The sequence below is a fragment of the Grus americana genome, chromosome 17 (genome assembly GCF_028858705.1).
Source record: "Grus americana isolate bGruAme1 chromosome 17, bGruAme1.mat, whole genome shotgun sequence".
In the NCBI taxonomy this organism is placed as follows: domain Eukaryota; kingdom Metazoa; phylum Chordata; class Aves; order Gruiformes; family Gruidae; genus Grus; species Grus americana.
The window spans coordinates 15,090,656-15,113,102 of record NC_072868.1 but is presented as its reverse complement, the minus strand read 5'-3'; the positions used below and the strand labels follow the sequence as shown (position 1 = coordinate 15,113,102).

The 22,447-nt window shown below is 41.6% G+C and overlaps 1 protein-coding gene across 6 annotated transcripts in view; it reads right to left on the bottom strand.

Moving 5' to 3' along the window:
* The window catches only part of LOC129214152 (uncharacterized), a 113,209-nt gene extending 90,793 nt beyond the window's left edge, over positions 1 to 22,416 (bottom strand). For 3 of the 6 annotated variants that reach the window (XM_054845390.1, XM_054845393.1, XM_054845396.1), the window contains exons 1-2: positions 22,314 to 22,415; positions 8,642 to 8,756 (exon numbers count right to left, since the gene is read on the bottom strand). The gene's annotated coding sequence lies outside the window, so the exon portion shown is untranslated. Of the gene's footprint in view, positions 1 to 8,641; positions 8,757 to 13,195; positions 13,213 to 22,313 lie in introns of those variants that run through there. The other 3 variants (XR_008579620.1, XM_054845392.1, XM_054845394.1) reach the window with 3 other exon arrangements.
* Between the last annotated feature and the right edge of the window lie 31 nt (positions 22,417 to 22,447).

Sequence of the window (22,447 nt, the reverse complement as noted above, 5' to 3'; positions counted from 1 at the left end):
TGGTGCATACCATGATGCAGCTCACGTTACAGACCAGCAGTTCCACGTCGGGACTGGATACAGTCGTAATATAGATAGGGACAGTTGCTGGCCAGAGATCATGAGCGAGCGTGAAAAGCACATACATGCTCTTGTAGTAGACTTCTTAATGCATCCCTTTGTTCTCACTCTGTTTCCTTCTCACCCAGGAGACAAATTCATGTTTTATGATGGTATTTCTATGCTACAGGGATAAGGACATAATTACAGAGTAGAATAGTCGGGACAGGCCAAAAATTCAAAGAACCATGAAGACTTGGTGCCCTTCTTTTCTAGGACCTAGGAAGCAAAATCCTGGAGTGCATGTTTGATTTTAACACCTCTATTATCAGTGGCAAAGATCTTTCTCCCAGCAGTGGGAGGTAACTGGAGGACATAATATAGCACAGTGTTTTCAAGGAAAACTTGTTTTCAGATACCTGCTGAGCACCATAAATACATTCATTCTGGTCATGTTGATGCAGTCAGTCAAGCACAGACCTCCAACAGGGACTGCTCACTGACAGATGCTGAGGATGCTTTTATCATCTCTGCATACAACTCACTAGCAAACATTTCTGGTTTGCTACAGTCCCAGAAAAACTTGGTTTGGAGTGTCCACCTGGTGCCAGATTACACAGTTCATTACCAGCACGTGGGAAATAGAAACAAGCAAAAGAGAAATCATTTGTGTAGAATGTTTTTCATTATGGTGAAAACATGATTCTTCATGGCAGCTTCAAGTCAAGCACTACTTCAATAATCATGGAAAAACTAAAGATGGGTAAATATTTGCAGCCATTTAGTTCTGTTGCACAGCACAATTAATTGACCTCCACAAGAAAATCAGGTCGGTACTCACAGGCCAGGTGCAAGTCAACGTATTGAAGACATTCCTGCCTGACCAACTCTGGATGACCTTCTCCATACTGTGCCAGAGCTCAGTTTTGGTGGAGCTTTGGAATGTGTCTGCACCTATTTCGCAGGCTGCATCTAGGCAGCATGTGCATTTAAAATGTTAGCCACCAAAACTGAGGAATTTCTGTTGTTTTGCTCAGGCTTTTTACTCGCTAATCTACAATCTTTAAGCACAGCTTTCTGATGTCTTTCAGAATCACAAATGCGTTCTAAGAAAACTCCCCTTTTCTGTTTTGTGGCATCTAAAGAGAAAAAATTTTTCATGTAAAAGTTAAGTGCTAGGCCTTCCCCATGCCTTTTAGATGAATGGAAACATGCCAGACAATAACACTTGTTGTCTGCAGATGACGTAGATGTTATGGCAGACTGCAATCTAAGCCACTTGCAGTAACCATTTAATGCTTTAATTTTTTCCATTATATGTAATTTGGGACTCCTGGGCAGGGAAGTAGGGAGTGCATGGACAACCAACATAGCTAAAAGCTTTGCAATTAGCCCAGTACGTAGTTCAGTGCAATTAACATTAGAATGAGTTTGGATTTATACTTTTTTAAGCCTGCTCCTGAAAGAGCATGCAGTACTTCACTTTTAAAATAATTTAAGCATTACAGTAGTCTCAAAATTCCCATTGCAATGGGGAAACTCTGAAGTAAGTTTCCTTCCACTACATCAGTGCAATTCTCCTTGCCCTGATACTTCCACAGCAAATGTGGGGAGAAGAATGTGGACCTTCGATTTTCTGTCTGTTTGAAACCAAGGTCAAGTTATGAGGCCCTTTCTCCCTCTGAAAGCCTCAGGGAATTGGGAAGTTTTACCAAAGAAGTGAATTAATAAAACAGAGACTCGTTGATCCTCTGACCCACTACCCTGTGTCACACGCAGAGATAAAAGTCTTCAGAAGAAAAGAGGCTAATAGCTGCCAAGGTGGAATAATGTACACATCTTCTGGGCATTCCTACCTGAGGTTTCCTTCAAGATGGCTCTGCATGCAGGATGCTGGCCACTGCTGGCAAGAGAGCAAAGCTCCTTGCACAACGTGTGGGAAAATTAGGTCCCTAAACAGGACTGTAGATTCTTCTACAGGAGCCCTGCAGTTTCTAAACTCACATAGAAATGATCAGACCATCCTTTTTCTCTTATTGAGGCTAACCAGTCCTGCTAAGAGCAACAACAGTTATCAGCAAAGCCTCTAAAAGCAATGCTAGATACTGTTTATAAACATTTTGCTTTACTAATGGGGGGGGACACACCAAAGTTTCATTAAATGTCATGGCCCAGTTAGAAAAACAAAGCAATACACAAAGATACAAGGCTCACACTGCCCGCTGCAACAGCTCGTAACAGAACGTGCTGTGTCCTGATTCTGAGCGTGACATGGGATCCATGAGAGTTTGTATAAACTGCCATTTTGCCAACTTGTCACAGAATCTGTTATTCTTTTTGCAATACAATTGATCATTTAGCTGCAGCTGATGCTCTGCTTTTATGTGCTGTCCCTTGGCTGCCGCAGCCTTCTCTTTCCCCCACAGAGCATCCTTAATTAAATTACTCTGCATTGCATCCAGACTGCAAAGGGACGGGGAGCTAGAGCTAGCACACAGCTTGCATTCAAGCAAGGAGCAAGCCAGAAGCAAAGACTGGCTTGTTTGGAGAATGGTGCAAGCCCCATGCAGTAGGCATGGGTCCTCCTGTGGGAGAGGGCAGCCTACAACCACGGCGTACCTGGCTGTTAACTAACCTGGGAGCAGGACTAGGTTCAAGATACCCAGCCAAAACCATAAACCTCTTTGCTTATCTGAAGCATTTTTTTTTTCATATACAGGCAATGCAGTATTTAATCCATTTCTTGGTTTATTTAACATGTTATTGTTGCTGGTAGTTAACACTTAAGCTAGCAGTTCACCGAGAATGGAGAAGCAAATCGCTAAAAACATTTCTCTTCCTTTTTTCCTACTGCATGCACAAAGGTGACATGGAGTGTGCAAGGGAAAGCCAGTGTAGTTGTGTCACTTCTCTGTAGTATGTTGCTAGAAGGTACTCAGACATCACCGCTGGAAAGAGGAGAGCTCTGGCAAAGCTCAGAAGCAATCAGCAATGTTTGAAGCATTTTGTTGGTGTTACAAGGAAGAGCAGCACCAACCCAGCACAACAACAGCAACACGTAAAGCCACTGTCCTTTAAATCCACAGTACTATCACAGGTAGACCACCCAGCATCATCTCTGGTAACCTGTCTCCAGTTAATAGCACATGAAGCTCTCTACGGCCCAAACAGCAGTTAGGTACAAGAGCTGTCCTTCACCCATAACCACAGCTGCAAAGCTTTAGCTGAACAAGTACAATCATAGTACTTACAGTCTAACTAGAAGATGCGCAACACAGGGAGGTGATTGGGTACAGTCCAAGCAAGTGACCAAGTGAGATTTAATGCTCAGCCACAATTCCCATCATTCCTAATTTGCTCACTTGAATGCTGCACTTCCTTTTTTTAATTATTACTTAGTAAACAAAGTGTTAACGAGCTTTATAAATGGATCTGGAAATGAAGAGCTGAGTCACCACTTCAGCTAAGACAAACACATGAAGTGTTGGATTGGAGAGTCTCCTGGCACTCAACTTGTTTGTTGTTCCCTACCAACCACATAGAACCCTTATTCCTACGATGGGGAGAGGTTAAGAACTCGCAGGAGTGTGTGACAAGGTGTCAGCCTCGCTGCTTCTGTGGCAAGAGCCCACCAGAGAGCTCTAGTTCACTCTGAAAGAACTTGTGCAATCTTTCCCATTATTTAGGAAACGGCTCGCAAATGTGTCAGATGCCTCCTTTCTGGAGAGACAGGACTTACCAGCCAGGGGAACATCAGTCTCGGGAAATGACACACCTAATGGAAAATAAAAATTCATGGAAAAGAATTTTTCCGGACTTGGTAAGGAACTGCTGGAAAAAGGCAGCTAATCAGGGTGACTGTTAGCACAAGCAAGTGCAAGTCTGTTAGTTCAACCCATTTACTGGGCTTCTGGATGCAAAGCTGAACTGATTTGCATTGATTTGCATTAACTTAAACTTCTTGAGTAATTCCCAAATTCACTCAGGAAGTTCAGTCCTGTGACTTAAAATATCCTGTCCCATTCTCCTCCTCCTCCCAGTTTCCAATAACTCTGCCCTCGTGAAGAATAGCACTGTATTGGTTGAACTTTAGTGGGAGGCTTCTCGGAGTAGACAGCTATGCAGATTTAAAAGGTTTCTGAATTAAATCAATCAGAATGAAGGACATAAATGGAGATAAATGAGAATGAACTCATCATCTTAATCAAAATAATAATTTAGCCACATTACAATTCAGACAGACATAACACCCAATATGGGAAGCAGTATATAATTAGACCTACTTTCAAGTAATGACATTTCTAACAACCAAGTTAACATAACTGCTTAGTCACTAACGTATGTAAATTTAATGGTTCTATTCTCATTAATGAATTTTGGTAGGAAATGATAAAAAGTGTTAAAATTAATGATATACAAGGTAAAATATATAGCACTGACTGCACTTCTACCAGAATAAATCAGAGCAGACATACAGATTTAAGTGAGATCAGTCAAGTCTTGCATGTGCCAGGAACAGAGCTTTAGGATTCTTGCCTAACCTAGGAAAATGAACGGGCTTGGGCCCTCATTTGCACTGAGTGGAGTCTGAACCGCCTGTTAATGATTTAAGATTCCTGCTGAATCCTGGATATGGTCAGGGTTTCACATCAAACACTCGGTGGTGGTTTTCAGGGAAGATGAGGTTAGATCTACAGAATAGGATGTTTACAAAGGGTGTTCTAAAAAGCAGTAGAAGAAATCCTGCATAAACAGCAGGGAAGAACAGAAGAGAAATAAATTCATCACACCTAAGATGAATTTATCACACACGTAAAATAAACTTCACAATCTGATCATCACATAAGAATCATCACAATGGGAAAAAAGACCTCAAAAATAATTAAGCCAATGAGCATATCAGATTCTGAATCAAGCAATTTTGCTGGACTAAGCCTAGAATTGAAATGATCTTGTCTCTGTATAACTAAAGGTTACTGCTCTCACAATTCAAATGGAAAAATGTATAAATGTATTCATCAAAAACATATCTATTAGTTTCACAATAGTAAGCACTCTGTGAATCCAAAGAAGTTTCTTAGGAATAGGTAATACTGAAGGCTTACCCAGAAACTAGATAGCTGCCAATTTTCAGAAACAATTACTCAATTTGCTAGCAAACATTTCTTCCCTCGGTGCTTTGAAAGGAGAGGCTTTGTTGTACCCATACACTAATGTCTATGTTTGCAGCTCTATATACTTAGGGATTTATAATTTTCTGGTAACTTGTCTTGATATAATTTTAGAGATTCTATTAAATATTTTATATAGCATCCCATTGTAAGTCAATCTCCAACATAATGTACTATTACTCCATATGCATCTTTTTCTTCAGCTCAAAAGCATTTCAATAAAGCTCTAAAAGGACAGGCAATGACAATATGCTGTGTTGTGCATCACCATGGTAATGCTTCAGAAAATAGCTTTGATTTGGGGTCAGAAAGATCAAACATTAAAATAGATTGAAAGCACAGAGTTCATCTCGATACAACCTAAAACTATCATGCTCTAACCATCATGTTCGCAGTTCTTGAGATTTGGGCAGAAGGCAAGATTCAGCCAAGAATGCTGATAGATGCTAAAGGGATTCAGACCTTCAGTAAACAGGACGCATTCTGAAAGCCTGGGAGTAGGGTTATGGTCCAGTTTCCCAGAGCTAGGCTTTCAAAGTTTGAGCCAACCTATGTCAGAAGGCAGGATTACACTTCAAAAGAAGAAATTCTTATGGATTGTCTGTTACTTCAAGTATCACTTATTCCTTCACTTAATCCTTAAACTATCCAGCTGGACTACTCTAAGAGGTTATAGCAAAATCTATCGTACAGCTAAGTAAACTGAGATACCTGAGGTCAAGCATTTCTCTAAAGACAGTAAAACCTGGAAGAGAACTTTGATTCGTAAACCTGTAAGCTCCTGTGCAGAGCACTGCCCTGAGGATCTGCCATACTGCAAGAGGATAGTTTCAGAGATGCTCTATGGACGGAGCTAGCACAGCACTCTCACTAGCACCATGCCGTGTTTTAGCTCATAAGCCCTGACCCTGGGCTAGGATAGCTAGATCACCCGGCATTCAGGTAGCTTCATGTCCTGCCAGCTCAGAAGAGCCTGGTGCAAATGATCCTGCACTTGCAGTTGGCGAGTTAACACAACAGAGATACCTCACATCCGTCTGCTCCTGCCAGTGTTCATATGTCTCAGTCCAGCATCCAGAATCCCACGCTTGTGCATGCAGAATAGCTTTGGGGTTGGATCTTCCATAGGGCTGCCCTGCTCAACACCCTATCTCAACAACAAAGCCAAGCCTTTGTCCCTTAATTTCAATAAGCCTCCAGCCCCCACCTGGTTTATCAGAAAATATGGTAAAGTTTTCAAAGGATGTTCTTTCAGTGGGTACAATCTCTGTCCACAATTCATATGGCAAAAGCAAGTAGTATACTGTCACCTAATTGGGGATCAAATTAGGCATCTCAGTTTGAGGAGTGCTCATGATACATGTTTTCACTCACTGTAAATCCATGTAGGATTATGATTTATTTTGTCAGTTTTCCTGTGCTAGTGTTTCTAGTCTCATTAGCTGTAACTCAAAGTTGGATGATTCACTGTCTTTACTACGAATCTATAGTGCACCTCAAGAAAGCTGCTTAGCCTTTATTTGCTTCTCCCTCTATAAAAGAGGGTTAAAGATTTTACCCATCTTTAAAAAGTATTTTGAGAATTATAGGTGGGAAAGGCTATTAAGTGTTGGTAACAAGCAATGTTACTTTGGGAGAGGGCTGTGACATGGTGCTTGCTTTGGATGCGAGAGTCATCTTCCTCCCTTAGAAAATAACATGTTATATTTGAAACTTTCATTGATCAGTTCCTTATTCTTAAAAAAAAAAAAAAAAAAAAAGGCACGTTTGGGCTCACAGTAAAACAAAGGGTTTCTTGATCAGGAACAGTCTTGTTTTGCACAGTTTGCTTAGCATTTATCTCCCTTTCCTCTCAGTCACACTGGTGACCTTCTCCACCTGGTGGAATAGGAGAGAGTGACGACTATGCCTGCCTGCAGTACAGAAAAGCTGGGCTGTTTCTTCCTAACGTTCGAGATTTGACAGAGAACAATTACACCATTATTATCACAAGTTGTTTATCTGGCTACCTTCCAGATTAATTGAGGGAAACACAATATAAAAGACTAGTGTATCTTGCAGATCTCTACATTAAGGAATTAATTTAGCCTTGCTGCCAAATTAGCTATGCAATTATATGGTAATACATCATATCATTAGAGGACTGCCGAGTCATTTGTATGACTGAAATGATATGATGCCCTATGTTCCGTGTGTACACTGACTGCAGCACTGACTCATTTACCAGCTATGTTTCCATTCTCTTCACTCACTCGTGTCACCTCTTGACTCAGTCCTCCCTGGACAGCCCCTGGCTGTTGCAAACAGCCCTGGTGTGGCCTGGGTAGAGCCTGGATGTGGTTTCTGGTCCCTCGAGTGCACTTTCCCAAGCAGATTTCAGTCTGAATGCATCTGCAATTCAGCCCTCCAAATTCCCAGACCCACACAGATCTCCCCCAAGTTTCCAGCTACATGGTTAATCTCAGCCCTAGAAAGGCATAACAGCAAGAAAGCAGGTGTTTTAGTAGAGGGGGTTAGTTGAGAAGTTTTGTATGTTGTTTTCTTGTGGGTTGTTTTTTTCAATCACAGATACTTTCTAAAAAAGAAAGTACCAAAAAAAGAAAAAAGAAAAAAGCGCCCTGTTGGTGGGGTCAGGGTGGGTGGAAGAAGTCCAGAGATTCTTTCTTTCTTCTTTCCTTCTCACCTCTTAGGGTAACTTCACCCATTGACTGAAAGAAACAGTCATCGCTTCAAGTTCAGTGAAATTCCTTCCTGCCTTCTCTCTCCATGGCCATGGACTGGTCTCTCTTCATGGGAAGGATCCCTCTTCAGAACCTCTTCTGGTTCTTCCCTGCCGTGTCCAGCACCGAATCTCAGTGTTCCCCAGCATTAGGAGGCTGTCGTTCTGTGCAGGCAGGCTGGTGATCGAGGAGTCGCTGGCATAAATTTCTCTCTAGTCAGTCACGCAAGTGATTTTTAAGCACTTTTCCAGAACTGATAACCTGCTGAGGTCAGTTCTGTCATCACAGGGTACAAAAGTACAAGCAGCACAGAAAACTCACCAGTTATATCCCACTTGTGTGTTCTTTTATGGCTGCTTACATTAAGAAATGGCAAATATGTGAAGTGAGAAGAATCCTCTGTTTATGTTCGTTTGGTACTGGGGTAGCCACCCTTAGAGAGCTAGTGCAAGTTTTCATCAATGCAAGATGAAAATCAAACACAATAGTCAAAGAAACACACGATCTACAAGTGATACAAGGGAGATTTCATCAGGAATATTTAATTTCAGATTAAGGGTGATCCAGATCCAGAATATGTAAAAGAGAGATGAAAGTTCCTGGAAAAAAGCATTACATTAAAATAATCACTGGTTCTTCCAAAAGCTTATAAAGTTTCTCATCAATGTATTCCTTTACAAATACAAAAATAATTAAGATGATAAGAATTACCTTCAGCAGTATGTAAAGCTGGGAAGTAGAAGTAGTTTTAAGAGCACTTTCCACGCTACATTCTCATCCAGATTCATCAAGTGAGACATGACCTTCTCATCCATTAATGTCAGCTCTGTCAGACAAAGAGATTATTTATTTATTAATACTCTGTAGGACTATGACTTCTTCATGGAAAAGCTAGAACTTACTATGAGCTTTGCTGTGAAGAGAGTTGCAGGATCAGACACTCAACTTGTTTGGTCCCTCAAGATATTTTAGGTGCACAGAATATCTATACATAAACCATTTTTTCACCTTACTTATTCCATTATAAATGAACGGCTGTTTGTCTGATTTCTGACAGGATGGGAAACCTGACAAATCCATTAAATAAAACATTTCTATCCAAAGCCAAAAGAGAAAGAAAGGGAAACCTTATTAGTTAGAAATTGTTGAAAATAAATGTCAGGGTCCAAAACCACGTAAGGTCCAGTTATTTCCAATTAAAGCTGTTGTGCCCGTCCACAGATTTTGCTAACTGCCCTCAGCACTCAGGGCATTACCTCTCTCTGCTTCTTGGTTTACTGAATGTCAAAACCCAAGAGATTTTACAAAACGTAAGTTCTAACATCAAACATCAGAAGACCGTCCATGCCATTTTAATCATGACACAACTGATGAAACAGAAACAACATTTAAAATCAATAGATGCCAAGCCATGTCAGGTGAGCATCTGCTCATTTTAAACATTAAAACAAGTCCAAGAAATGTTTATTCCATAATTATTATTTTTGAAGGGAAAAAAAGAGGAAAAATTGGGTTAAAGCTAACAGCCAGATGTACCAGCCTCAGCCTGCTACTTTGCACGCCGTTAACAGTGAAGCTGGAAAGCTCATCTAAATTCATGGTAAATCAGATTTCCTTCTGCTTCGCTTCCACTGAGCAGTCCAGAGCAGCCAGATTTTTTTAAAGATTGAAAGTGTTAAATTAACTTAAAATACTTTGCTCATTTCTATGTGAAGTTCTCTCTGTACTAGGAGATTGGCTTTTTGTCTTCAACTCACTGTATTTAAATAATTTCAGCTAAAGGCAGACTATCTGATAATGGATGAATCACCTCTAGGTCATTAGCAACCATATCTCCTAAAGTTCGCATGGAACTCCAAGTGAATTTAAAAGGAAATTGATGTTTTTCTCCTTCACCTTCTGGGTAACAACAGTGTGCGTGTACTAAGCCAGGACCTCAACAGACAAAACACAGCGTGAAAGTGGCAGCTGCCTTCCACGGAGCCTTGAGTCAAAAGCCTGAAGGTACAGTCAGGCTTCTGCGGCTCAGCCACTACCAGATAATTAGTCTTTCATTAACGTTCAGGATCTGCATATTGCATTAATTCTCTGAAGCAGCTGGCCAGCAAGAAACTGCCCCACATCCTCATGTTAAAGCAGCAGGTTGAAAGCAACTCAGCACTACAAACAGCCTAGAGTGCACATCATAAAGCCAACTTGTTGGGTTTTTTAATAAGAATAAAATTTCATACGAATGAGGAAGCAACTAAGTTCAAAATATTTTACAACAGTGGACAACTATTGTTTTTTTCTTTTACAGAGCCCCAAATACTCCTATAAAGTACTTGCTCACCAATATAATCCTTTTTATCTTATGTGCTTTAAGGAATGTGCAAAAAGTCACCAAATTGTTCTGAGGTACAATGAAACATCTGCCTGAGAGCACACAGTAGCCTTACACTACGGTTCAAGAAAGAAAGTGAAGAAGAAATCTGAATCCTTTTGAAATCAGAAGACAAATCTGTTAATCAGACTTTTTCCCATAGTCACACACACAAAAAAACCCACAACCCAGTATTTATTACAGGCTCTTCATCTAATTTTGTTTTCTAGTTGCCAAGGATCTTAACTTTTGAGCATGGAAATGTGCAGCCTTCAGGTCCTTTCATATTAAGGCTGATATGGGGATGGTAATATTAGAAATTCTGTAAGATTTATTAAATGTACAACTGTATGTTTAGAAAAGTATTTGGCAACGTTCCATGACCTTCAACAAATTTCCAGAAAGTTGAACATCTTCCCTGCTGACCATTCTTGTACCCTACTAATATACAGATGTTCCAGCTGCAGAAGAAAAAGACAAAGTTGGCGACTGGTAGTCTACAGCAGGAAATAACAAGCTGTACAAGGTGGGTTTTTTAATTATCATTAAGTATTTTTCCTTTTAACAAAGGTTCCTTCCTTCATTTGGAGCATTTCTGACTACAAAAATAAAAGCATGCAATACAGGTCCTAATTTGTGAGCACATGTGGTTGCTGCCTCAGAAATCCAATTCAGATGTTGATCACAACAACTTAAACATAATGTACGTTCTGGAGAAAATTATTCCAAATCTTATCTTCAGTCAGTTCCATTTAGAAGATTTCAGGAAATTATTTTTAAGCATTTTTTTTAAGCTCTAGTGGCTTATGTAAGAGCTCCTATTGTTAACCTAGATGGAAACCATTTTTCTAGCTAGGGTTTTACATCATTAAAAAAAAAATCTATTGCCAAGCATGAATATACAGCTCAGAATTTCAATTTGATTGGTATTGTCCACTGTGTTCACATCCCGCAAACTGATTATCTCCTCATTCCTCTAAATAAAGACCTGAAAAGCCCCAAGGTTTTTTAAGCATCTCTTGGAGCACATGCTGAGTTTGCCACAAGGTCAGGCCCTAATTGCCCTGTCTGACAACCCATACCCAGGCAAATGTTAGCGTGTGCTTCAAGGCTCACATTTTTACATCTGCTCCATCGTAAAAGAGAAACTTTCTGAAATGAGTGAATTTTCCCTGGCCCAGTTCCAGCCTGCTGGCGTTGCGCAATGCAGAACTGTTCAAACACGCAGGCAGGAGATGCTGCCCGCACAGCTGGGCAGGTGGAAGCCCAGCACAGCCAAAGCTGCACCTCTGGACTTGGACCCTCTGATGCCAGTTCCATGGGAAATAGCTGTAAGAGAATGGGGTACCATAGCCTCAAGACTATTTCTTTCCAGTCTCACATGTGTAAAGCTGCTCGTAGGTGGCTCAGAAAATATATTAGATAAACTATTGATCTGGGCTCTATCAGCTCCTAAAATTTAGTGTCTGCCAATGGCGTGTGAGAAAGTCTATTCAGGTCTCACAGCTGGATGCCACTGTCACCAATAGCGAAAGACAGCTGACCTCGTTCATAGTTACATTCCTAGTTTCTAAGAGTTTCACCATTTAGGAAGCATTTCTTCACCAAGAGGGTGGTCAAACACTGGGAGGGGCTTCCCGGAGAGGTGGTCGATGCCCCCCAAGCCTCTCAGTGCTCAAGAGGCGTTTGGGCCATGCCCTCAACGACAGGCTGCAACTTCTGGCCAGCGCTGAAGTGGTCAGGCGGTTGGACTAGGTGATCACTGTAGGACCCTTCCAGCTGAAGTAGTCTGTTCTATTCTATCAAATCCAGCACTGATGATGACATTGCACTGGAGCAACAGTGACCCAATGCCAGATGACACCGACAAGGCATTTTTCAGCTCTTGTTGACTTAATCCTTTACGTTTTCTGTCAGCCACTATTCCCTGGCAAACTGTAGTGAGATTCTACTTCTGGAATCGATTCTATCCCCTGTTCCCACCCTCTTCTTTCCCTTCCTCACACCCCACGGTCACCCGCTGTAAAAGCAGAGTTACTCTGAAGAACTGCACAGGCTGTTTTTCCCTTTTTTTGTTCACTGTCAGTGTACATGCTGGCTTATTATTCTAGGGTATTTGGGAGTGCTGAATGCCCTGGCTTGTTACTTCTGGGCCATCTCCTCAACTTCACAAAAAGACCAGAGAGTGTATCTTTTCTTTTCCTCCTAAATTCCTCGCTTTATGATGATAACAAAAAAGGAAATAATCTGAACTAAGCTCGAGCTCTTTCTGTTCACTGAGAATTAAATACTAATATCACATAGTGGCTTAGGAAAGACAGCAGTGTTTATCAATACAGTTCCTCTGCGCATAAAGTGACGACAGAGCAGAATTATAAATGTTCATTAACTTCTGTCTGCACAGTGTTTGCCTGTCACAAGTACTTGTAAATACTTCACCCCTAACAAAGGGAGAATTAAACATCTCTCTGCACCATTGTGTCAGTGTGTGAACTGCTTCACACTAGCTTTTGAGTAGACAAAAATCTACAAAAGGTGTGTTCATTTTTCTTTCTTTCTTTAAATAGCTTTTAATGCTATTCCCATGGAAACTGCTTACAACCACATGCCTAATGTTTGTGGGTTCAAGCATTATCCAGGAACAACTCCAAATCCCAAAGCCTGCATCAAAAAGCTGAATTCATATGGACTGTTACCAGTAATTGATAAACACTGACGTGCATTTACTTCATGAGTCAGTACAAAACAACTGCCTCGCCTAGTGAAGTTTTTAGCAGACAATGTATATTGTTAGGCCTTTTTCTCCAGTACAATTACTTTCCCTGCAGCCCTGTCAGAGGCAGCTGAAGGCTTTTCCAATAATAGGCAAAATGAGGTTTTGTAACCCCAAAGATGAGAAATACCTTATTTTCAGGCCAGCAAAGTTCAGTTCCACTTTGGCAGCAGAGCAGCTTCCCCCAAACCATCGTCTCTTGGTTATCTGTGGTGCATGTTGCATCCATTAAAAATCTGACACTTCACAAACAACTAAGAACAAAGCAGGTAGCACCATAAGATGCTGATTGTTTCTGATTATTAGCAAAACTTTCAGAGTTTCAAGGGTCCAATATGCCTGACCCCCAATTAGAAGCAAAATGGCCTACCAATTTATTACTTTTCTTAATTATCTTGGAAGTATTTCTAGAAGGCAAGTGACCTATTAGTATGTGGGGGGTGGTGCACCATGGAAACCACCTGGGGTTTCCATAGGACCGAAGCTGCTGTTATGGCAGACTGGTCATTAAAGTGCAGATCACTCTGATTTGTGTCAGTTTTACACTATTCACTGCAGGTAACTGCATCCAGCTAAACAAAGTGTTATCAGGTTGTTTTTTCAGGAGCTTTTGGAATCGGGTTCTTTTTTAAAACTTATCCAGGCTTCTGGAATAAGAGGATCTGTACATAGATGGCTTTTCTTCTAACCTTCCCCTTTCAGTTATTTCTGTTTCTTCTTTTTTTTTTGAATGCTTAATAACCCGTGTACAACATCCAAGATCCTTATTGTTTTCAATTTTTCAGCTCTCCTTTCTGCTTCCCCATTTAAATTCACATTGCTATTTCTCCTTGTTCTTCTCTCCTGTTTTACAAACTGGGTTTACAACAGTGTAATTAAGAATTTGCCTCAGTGAGCTCAAGTGAGCAGTAGTCTATAATAAACAGATAAACTTGCTAAATCCGTGAATAAGAAATGAATTCTCATGTACTGTCCCATAGGATAAAAACTAATGAAGAATGTCTCATTCATTATTAACAAGAAATGATGGATAATGGGAAGTAATACAGTGGAATGGCTTTCCTCCCTCTTTCCCTCATGCTGAGCATACCTTCTGAGCCCCCCTTCCTCCAGACTTGCTACTGTAGCAGGTTTTACAGAGTGGTTCTTGAAAGCATATTTTGGCAACCAGATGCACATCTGAAGAACAAGTAAAAAGCTTCTGCAGCAGTAAAAGAACATTCAGCAATTTAGTCGATATCTGTCCATATTCCCAGCAGGTATGTTTATACTTGGCAGCAGCTCCAAGTTTTATTAGCAGTCAGGTAACCACATTGGCATGGCATCGGCCCTGAAATAATACAGCTTTTTCTCAGCAGAGCTCATTAGCTCAGCACAGAACACTTAACACGACTTCTAGTTATCTCAGAGCCCAAGCAGGTTGAGCTCCTATCAGTAAAATGTGCTGTAGGTCTCCTCGATAAAAAAAAAAATCCCGCTCTCTTTCCTGCACCCACACAGGATGAGGCACAACAAGCCTTCTTCCTAATCAGGACCTAGGAGTGGCTGGGGACTCAGTTACGTTTCCCTAATAGAGCTCCTCAACGGCCCACATCTACTCCCTCTTCATTCCAGGGGAGCTGGCTGAGTAACTACTATCAGTGTAACCCCTTTGCAATAGCAAGTTTTCAGACATGGTTTAAACTGAACAATGAGTTGTAAATGCGTTGCACAAAGCTAGCCCAGCTGTGAAAAGTCAGCAGTGCCATCCATTGACTAAACTTTGTAAGGCATGTGCTTGGCAGGGGAGAAATACCTATGCGGAAAAAGCAACATCCCTCCATTCTGCCTTCTTGCTATTGCAGATAATTTGCCAAAGAAAGCCTTTGCACGTTGGAGTCTGGTCCCAAACAAGTTCCCACAATGCCTGCTCTCAAGCAACAGCTGCCAGACATGTTACAAGACTTCACTCCTACAGACAGAGTATCTGCGTTCACACTTGTTGACTCGTGATGGATGGGTGCTTGTGCCAGCGAACTAGTGTCACAGGCAGTCACGGCAAGTCACCAGGTGATCACATGCCCAGAGCCAAAGAACCGGCTCTTTTCGTTTCCCCTACTGAGATGATATAACAAGCACCGCTATAATACAAGATCGGAACCAGGTACACTAATCCGACACTGTAATATGGCTAGTAACAGGGTGATCGCATGCCCAGAGCTCAGGAAAAGGCTCCTTATTTTGTAAGATCTCAAACCCTATATAACAGAATTACTCTATTTATAGTGATCCTCCTTTACCAAATCACACTTGAAAATACGACATAAATCTTTTATAAGTGAGAGGTTAGATGCTTTAAAAGAATATTCCCCATTGTTAGGGATTGCTAGAAAGGTCGGCAGACCAAAAGGCTGCTTGGAACTGTGGCTTGTAATCTACAACACTCTCTATCTATGGGCTCATATTAGAAGCTACTCACATCTATTAAATGTTTGTATCAATGCAAGTATTATTATTGTTATTGCTATTGGTTTGGTCATTTGAAGTAGTGACAATTTTGGGTGCATCTCAAATTCTGGCTGAAAAAAGAGCCGAAGACGACACCAGATGAAGGCATGCTCTCCTCCTGCGCCTGCTCCTCTTCTGGTCTCAGGAAACTTACTGATGCAATTCTTCTGATGCAGGAAGAGAGATCAGGTAGAAGCCTGGGGACCCATCCTTCTGCAAAAGGCTCTCTGGTTGCAGTGCTCCCCAGTGCTGGCTCCGTAGAGCGGGCGGCAGTTAAGGAGCACCTTGGCCCCTTGACCCAAGCTTTATGGGAAGCTCACAGCAGGGTTTGCTTACAGCCAGTGACATCAGAACCTCTTGGGCAAACTGAGGGCGTATATTCAAAAGCTGCAAGGTAAACTCACTTGCATGTATTCGACTACAGGCCAGGTGCGTCACTCACTTTGAAAGGATGTGTCCCTGTGCAGCAGCATAACCAGCTGAAAGATGTGGGAACAATTTCCAGTAACCTCATACAAATAGGGGCTAATGACTGTGGTTACTAATTCACATCAGCCTTTTCTGAGTATGCTGTAGATTGAATATTGTGCTGCACCGAGTTGTTTGGCCAGAATCTCATTATGGCATTATGCAGTGAGAGGTAGAAAAGAGGGAATCTGGCCTTGACTGTTACTTGTTTCATCTAAATAGGCTGACAATTTGCTTTATAGCAATATTGGTAAGGAGCAAAGGGCAGGCAAATCTGCACTTAAGAATCTGAGTCATGGGCTGCTACAACAGAATGTTATCAACTACTTACACAGCTTTTAAGCCTGAAGTGGAAGAGGACAACTGGCTTTTTTATTTGTGAAAACAATTTGAAATTGCTGAACATTTAGAAAAAAAAACACAAAACACATCTCTTGCCTAATTTTTCCTAAGTTCTCGTGAAGCTAAATTATGACCGGTAGTGAGACAAATCAAAAGATAAATCTAAAGGAGTCTGTGCAGATTCGAATGTCCATGGGAATCAGAAGAGGTGTAAAACAGCTTGAGGAGGCAAAGCAGTTTAAACATTTGGCTTCCAAATTTGGCCTCCACGTTACCCATTTTAATAGCAGCAGACATTTACAAAAATTCACTAACCAGCATCATTTTGCAACCCTCTCTGTGTTATATTCATCAGCACAATACACTGTACTTTCGCTGGGCTAGCTGACTTCATCTGCGTTAAAAGTTTGATAGCTCTTCTCCAGAGATGCAGGTCTAAAGCAGACACCTCTCCTCAGAGCGGGTTGCACTGAATGATAAATTAAATAGCCAGCTGAAATCTTATCCAAATGCCAGACCCCAGGTACCTGAATGAATTGTTTGTGCTTCACTGCAAAATAAACACCCTTCTAAGGGTAGAAGATGGTAATTTCTTCACAGACATGAGGAATGGAAACTTTGCTGGATACCAAAAAAGGTGACTTGAGTTAAACGTAAAAGCCTGTCTTCCAAACTGAGAACAGGTACGCAAGAACACGTCCCAAGGAACTAGCAGTGGGTACAACAATTATGGCTGCTTCAAGTGCAACCCAGGGTCATAGTTACAGAAAGGTGGGAACCGGCCATGACTTGTGTGCAGTAAGTTCTGTGTGTGTGTTCGGTGGCTGCAAAAAGACCAAGAGCTGTTTGGACGTGGAGACTGAGTTACCCTCCACGTTGGTGGGTGACAAGGAAGCTGCTTCTGCTGCCACTCCCCATAGTTGATCTGCTCTGTGAACAAATAACCTTCTTGCTTTGCTGGGGCTATCAATCCCACACCTAGCAGGAGATGCTGGATGTGATTTTCACTCAGACATCCAAATGGCTATACATCACACCATCCAAATGAAAAAACCTCTCATCAGAAAATTACCGGAGCAGACTCTTGTGGAGAGTAGAATTAATGCTGCTGACTTCTTGTATCAACTCAGGCACAAAGATCCTGAAAGAACTGTGCTTCCTCCATGAGAGTGAGAGGGACCTTCACTGCTCAGTGGGGACAGGCTGCTCACCCACATGCTTGCCAAGGATGGGCACATAAAATCAGCAGTGGGTCACATAAATACAAGTAATTTGGATGTTTTCACTACTATTTTCTTCTGGTTTTACTTTACACCCCTTTTTTGCTCAAGACAACTAGGGGGGGCAAAAAGCCAGATCTGCTTAGTAGGTGAAATTCATCTTTTCCAGAGGCTCCCACAAAAGTCATCACATAAATTCCCAGATTTGCTTCAGAGGGATTCAGGTTGAAGCCGTAGTTCCCCTGGCTTGGACACCCAGAGCTCTGCAGCGGAAGTTCCCACCCCTCTCCAGGGCACCAGAATGAAACATGGTCACACAGCCCCATTCTTGAAGGATTTGCAGGTAAATAAAGCAAATCATTCCTCCTTTGCTGTCCTGTTTGGAGAGTTTTCTCACCCTAAATTCCTCTCACAGACAAACCAACCCACGTGGGCTGGTTCCCTTTGGATTTAGCTGCCCTAGCAGTGCATTGTTCTCCCATTTGAATAGAGGCTATCAAGTTTTAATCATTTTCCACTGGTTTTGCTTGAGAAGGAAGATGTCCCTGAAAGCTAACTGTATGTACTTGAGCATTCATGACACAGAAATTTCCTACTAAATAAGTTTATAAACTGCATATGGATTCCTCAAGTAATTAACAGGCCCTGCGTTATACTTTGCACAGACAGAAATTTTAATTTCAAGGAAATAAAACTTCCTGATATTCCTTTCCTGATATCATTTTAATTCATTTTCATCTTATCAACTACTCACATTATCTCATCTTTATAATTTAAGCACCCTTGGAACACAATGTGAAAGAGCCAATGTACTAAAGAGCTAGGCCACTTAAAACTAGTTCACATGCCATGGCCTTAATTTACTATAATATAAAAAAATTCACCTTAGCTTCTTTTCTGAATGAGGTTCATGATCAGTTCCCAAGTTCTCTCGTTATATTTATGTACATCGCATTACTACATTTGTAATAATACTCACTGATACAGCTTCCATCACGCATAAGCAATTGCCTCCCACTCTCACACAGGAACCAATTCCTACTTCCCCATTAGAAGGCAAGCTCTATTTTGTAGCTGTCATATTCACGATCCCTGAATTATCTGTAGATGAAGGCATTAAAAGTAAGCCATTACTGAATTACTAATCACATTTACCCTGACAAATGAACGGAACTCCTGAACAAGCTCATTGCAGGGTCCCACATCCTGCATCCCTGGCAGTATTTAGCTTGCGCTGTTGGCAAACCAGAGATTGAACAATTCTGCCACATGGATTTCCAGTTACAGAAATTGCATGTTACAGCATACTTCAGTTCTATCACTGTTCCTACAGCGCTGTAAAAAGAGGGATTTTCACTTCAAAAAAAAATTATGGGAGGAAAGGTGTTTTGTAAGGGGTTTATAATAGATATCTTGATAAAGGGTATCCCGATGCTACTTTATTATAAATGTCCTGATAAAAGCATGACAAACATTTCTCACAAATTATATGAGAGTGGTCACTATGGAAGAGTCTTGGCCTCACTGGAATCCAAATGCATCTTCTGGTGACACTTCACTTACTGCCTATTCTGGCAACCTCTCGTCTTAACTCCCAGCTTTACTCTTACTGGCGATAAACACTAATGATGCAATAACACCACAAAACCAGAGCAGCACTATCTGGCTGCTGGAAAATTACAAAAGGAAAATAATAGCAAATCTGCATAGCCAGAGGCTGAGGGATGAAGCAGTGGTTCAGAGAGGTCACAATGCAGTAGATCAAGTGCATCATCAATCCAAGTCTATTCTTAAATAACAGATCCTTGAGCCGTCTTGATTTGGGGTTCACATCTCGACACACCACACTCTTGTTTCAGGACTGCTGAACACACTTTTGAGATCTGTAAATATTTAGGCATTTAGTAGCATCCATTTTTTTCAGTTTCTCTTATATTTAGTATAGATACCAAAACATTTTGATACATGAGTGCTTGTGAGAAAATGAATGAAAGAGAAATAAATACATTTATATAAGATAAATTATTAAGGTATTGCTTGAAAAATGGACCTATTATATAAAGACTGATATTGCACTTATCAAAGAGCAATAGGACAGTTTGAGTTAATTTTAGAAAAATGAAAACTGCTACTCAGTCCTGCTCACTAACAATAGCAATCACCTTTATTTACATGAAAGATAAATGCATTGTATGAATGTAATAGAGAAACTCAGTAACCAAAAAGTTAATCTCTCCTTCGCATTCAACTGCAATTGTGCCCGCTCTGGTGGGTTCAATATCACATCCTCCCGTGGGATCTAGCATGTTAACAGCTAGTAAATACAAGTTCAAGGCAGTTCTTTGTTAGGCCCAGTCTTGTTCTCCCAACAGCCACGTGAATTGCAAGTGAATTCTAAGGCTCGCTAGTCTTTAACTTCATACTTGTCAAGTTGCCTTTCAGCTGCACCATCAGGATTACTTGTACTTCCAGGTTTATAGGTGAGATTCGAGGTGTCCCAGCAATGCCTGAAGATTTCAGGCAGTAAATAACAACTCGGTAGAACTTGCAAATGGAAGATGACACCAAGTCCTTCTATCACAGGCAAAGAGAGGTAAATATAGAAACATACAAGGAGTAACCGTTGTTGTACATGTCACAGAGGGACCTGCACACCCAGGATAACACGAATGTTTGTCTGTGTGGAAGCCTTTCCTTGAGCTGCCTGTCAAAGTTGTACCTGCTCCCCTTTGTCTTAATTACAGTAAGCAGGATGGAGGTAATGTCTCTTTTTCCCTGCGTTTGTAAACTATCATCTTCACAGTAAGGTCTCTTAAGCCAGGGCGTTTGCTTATTTTTCAATGACCATATATCATTTGATGTTTATGGTATTCCTTTCCTGCTTCTAAGCAAAACCTCCCACTGAGATTTTGGAGACAGCAGACAGCCAGACCATACATACAAAACTGCCAACCCTAATGCTTTTATGCCTCATTAACTGACCTCCTGCTCTTTGCTGCACTTGCCCAGCATTTCCAGACATCTAGCAGCAGTGTAACACATATGCCACAAGAGAGCAGCTCTGTGTTCTCTACCATGCAATGGCTCCAATGGGTCCGCCAGACGAACACAGGGAAGTGTTTGGTGTATATGTGCAGAGCGCAGTGGCGGTCCACGCCAGTGGAACTTGACTGACATCTTGTTTACTGACACCAAAATTAACTCCTGGGATTTTTTATGATTCAGGAAAAAAAAAAAGAGACAAAGTTGTAGTGTGCTATGATTAGAGCATTGCCATGTTAACATCATCCATCTACTCAGGTAGTGCTGGTGTATAAATAGTCAGAAAACACATTAGCAAATTGCTTTGGAACAGTAATAAACATAATAAATATGTGAACAAAATAAATACGTGAAATTGTGTTCTGAGAAACTATTCTTCTACAAAGCATTCAGAGAGAGACTAGATTTATGAAGCAAGAACTAGAGGAAGTGTAAAATCCTAGAACTGGCAGTGCTTGTTATGCCCAGAACAGACTGTATTTTAATGCATGCAAAGCTCGCTCTCTCTCTTTTCCTCCAGGACACTCCTTGAAACCCATCTGTCGCACTTAACAAGAGCCACCCGCCATGCCGTTTCAGCACTGTACCATTCAGCATTGTCCTGTGCAGTTCCAGCCTGTGAGCCTGAACTGAAAGCTCTTCCGGAGGGAAAAACTCCCATTTATCCGACACAGATCTCCTATTGTACTCAGCCCTGTATGCTTACATCACTGTAAAAACAACAACGTGCCTGAAGCGAAAAGGCTTAGCAATTAGGAAGAGACAAGTATTTTATTGCCATAGCTTAGCATTCGGATGCATTGTTTCAGTACATTGATATAGTTATGCAATGTTTACCCCTCCCCTGCAGTGAGCAGCCCTGTCTGCGATGGCAAGGAGCCACCACTTCAGAAAGCTGCAGCAAGCGCAGTTACGAAAAGCCTTGGCATCGTGCAGGATAGTCATCAACTTGCAGATAAAAACCAAGTTCAGTAGCATTAACACTGAATGGCTGAAACACCACAAAAGGGCCGGAAATCACCACAGTTATGCATCGATCCTTAAAATTACCTAACGCGGACAGATCTTTCTGTCCTGGTGCGCTGGGATTGACCTGTCAGGAACACCACCACCCCCACACATCATCTGCGATTCTACCACAGTGATGTTATACTGCAATGGTATTTTTAATTCTTACTCTTCCTGTTGTGGTTTTAATATAGAAACAAGGCTATAAATGCAAAACCTTCTCAGTGATTGTTAGAAGGTTTCTTCCGGTCTCAGAGATGCCATGAACTCTTTGGGACTGGAAAAGTTCTCTGTTTGCATTCTGCACTATACTGTGAAGTCCTGGCAAATTACTAGAGCTCTTCAAGATAAAGTCAGTAATTAAATAAACTGCCTGCACTGCGAGTCCATGTATTAGAAATGTAGCAGCGATTTAACCACCTCTAATGAACACGCATACTTCGGGAGCACTCCAAAAAACAACAGGCATTACCTCCCCTCCACACTTACAGACCTAAACACCGCCGAGGGGACCGAAAAGACAATATTCTTCCCTTAGCGAGCTACCCAGAAGACCACGCTCCTATAGCTCCCTCCAGAAAGGCGCTGGAGGGGGTTTAACCCGACAAGGCAAGGCAGAGGACTGCCTCACACCGTCCCAAGTGGCAACACACCACCTTTAGAGATCTTTTTCCCTCATACCAAAGCGAGCAGCGATCGCTCCCCTTCGGCGGGCGGCCACATCTTCAACCGCCCTCCCTCAAACAACCGCCAAGCCGCCCGGCGGCGGGCTCAGCGTTCAACTTGTCAGGTCTGATTGTTCGCCCCGCTCGGCG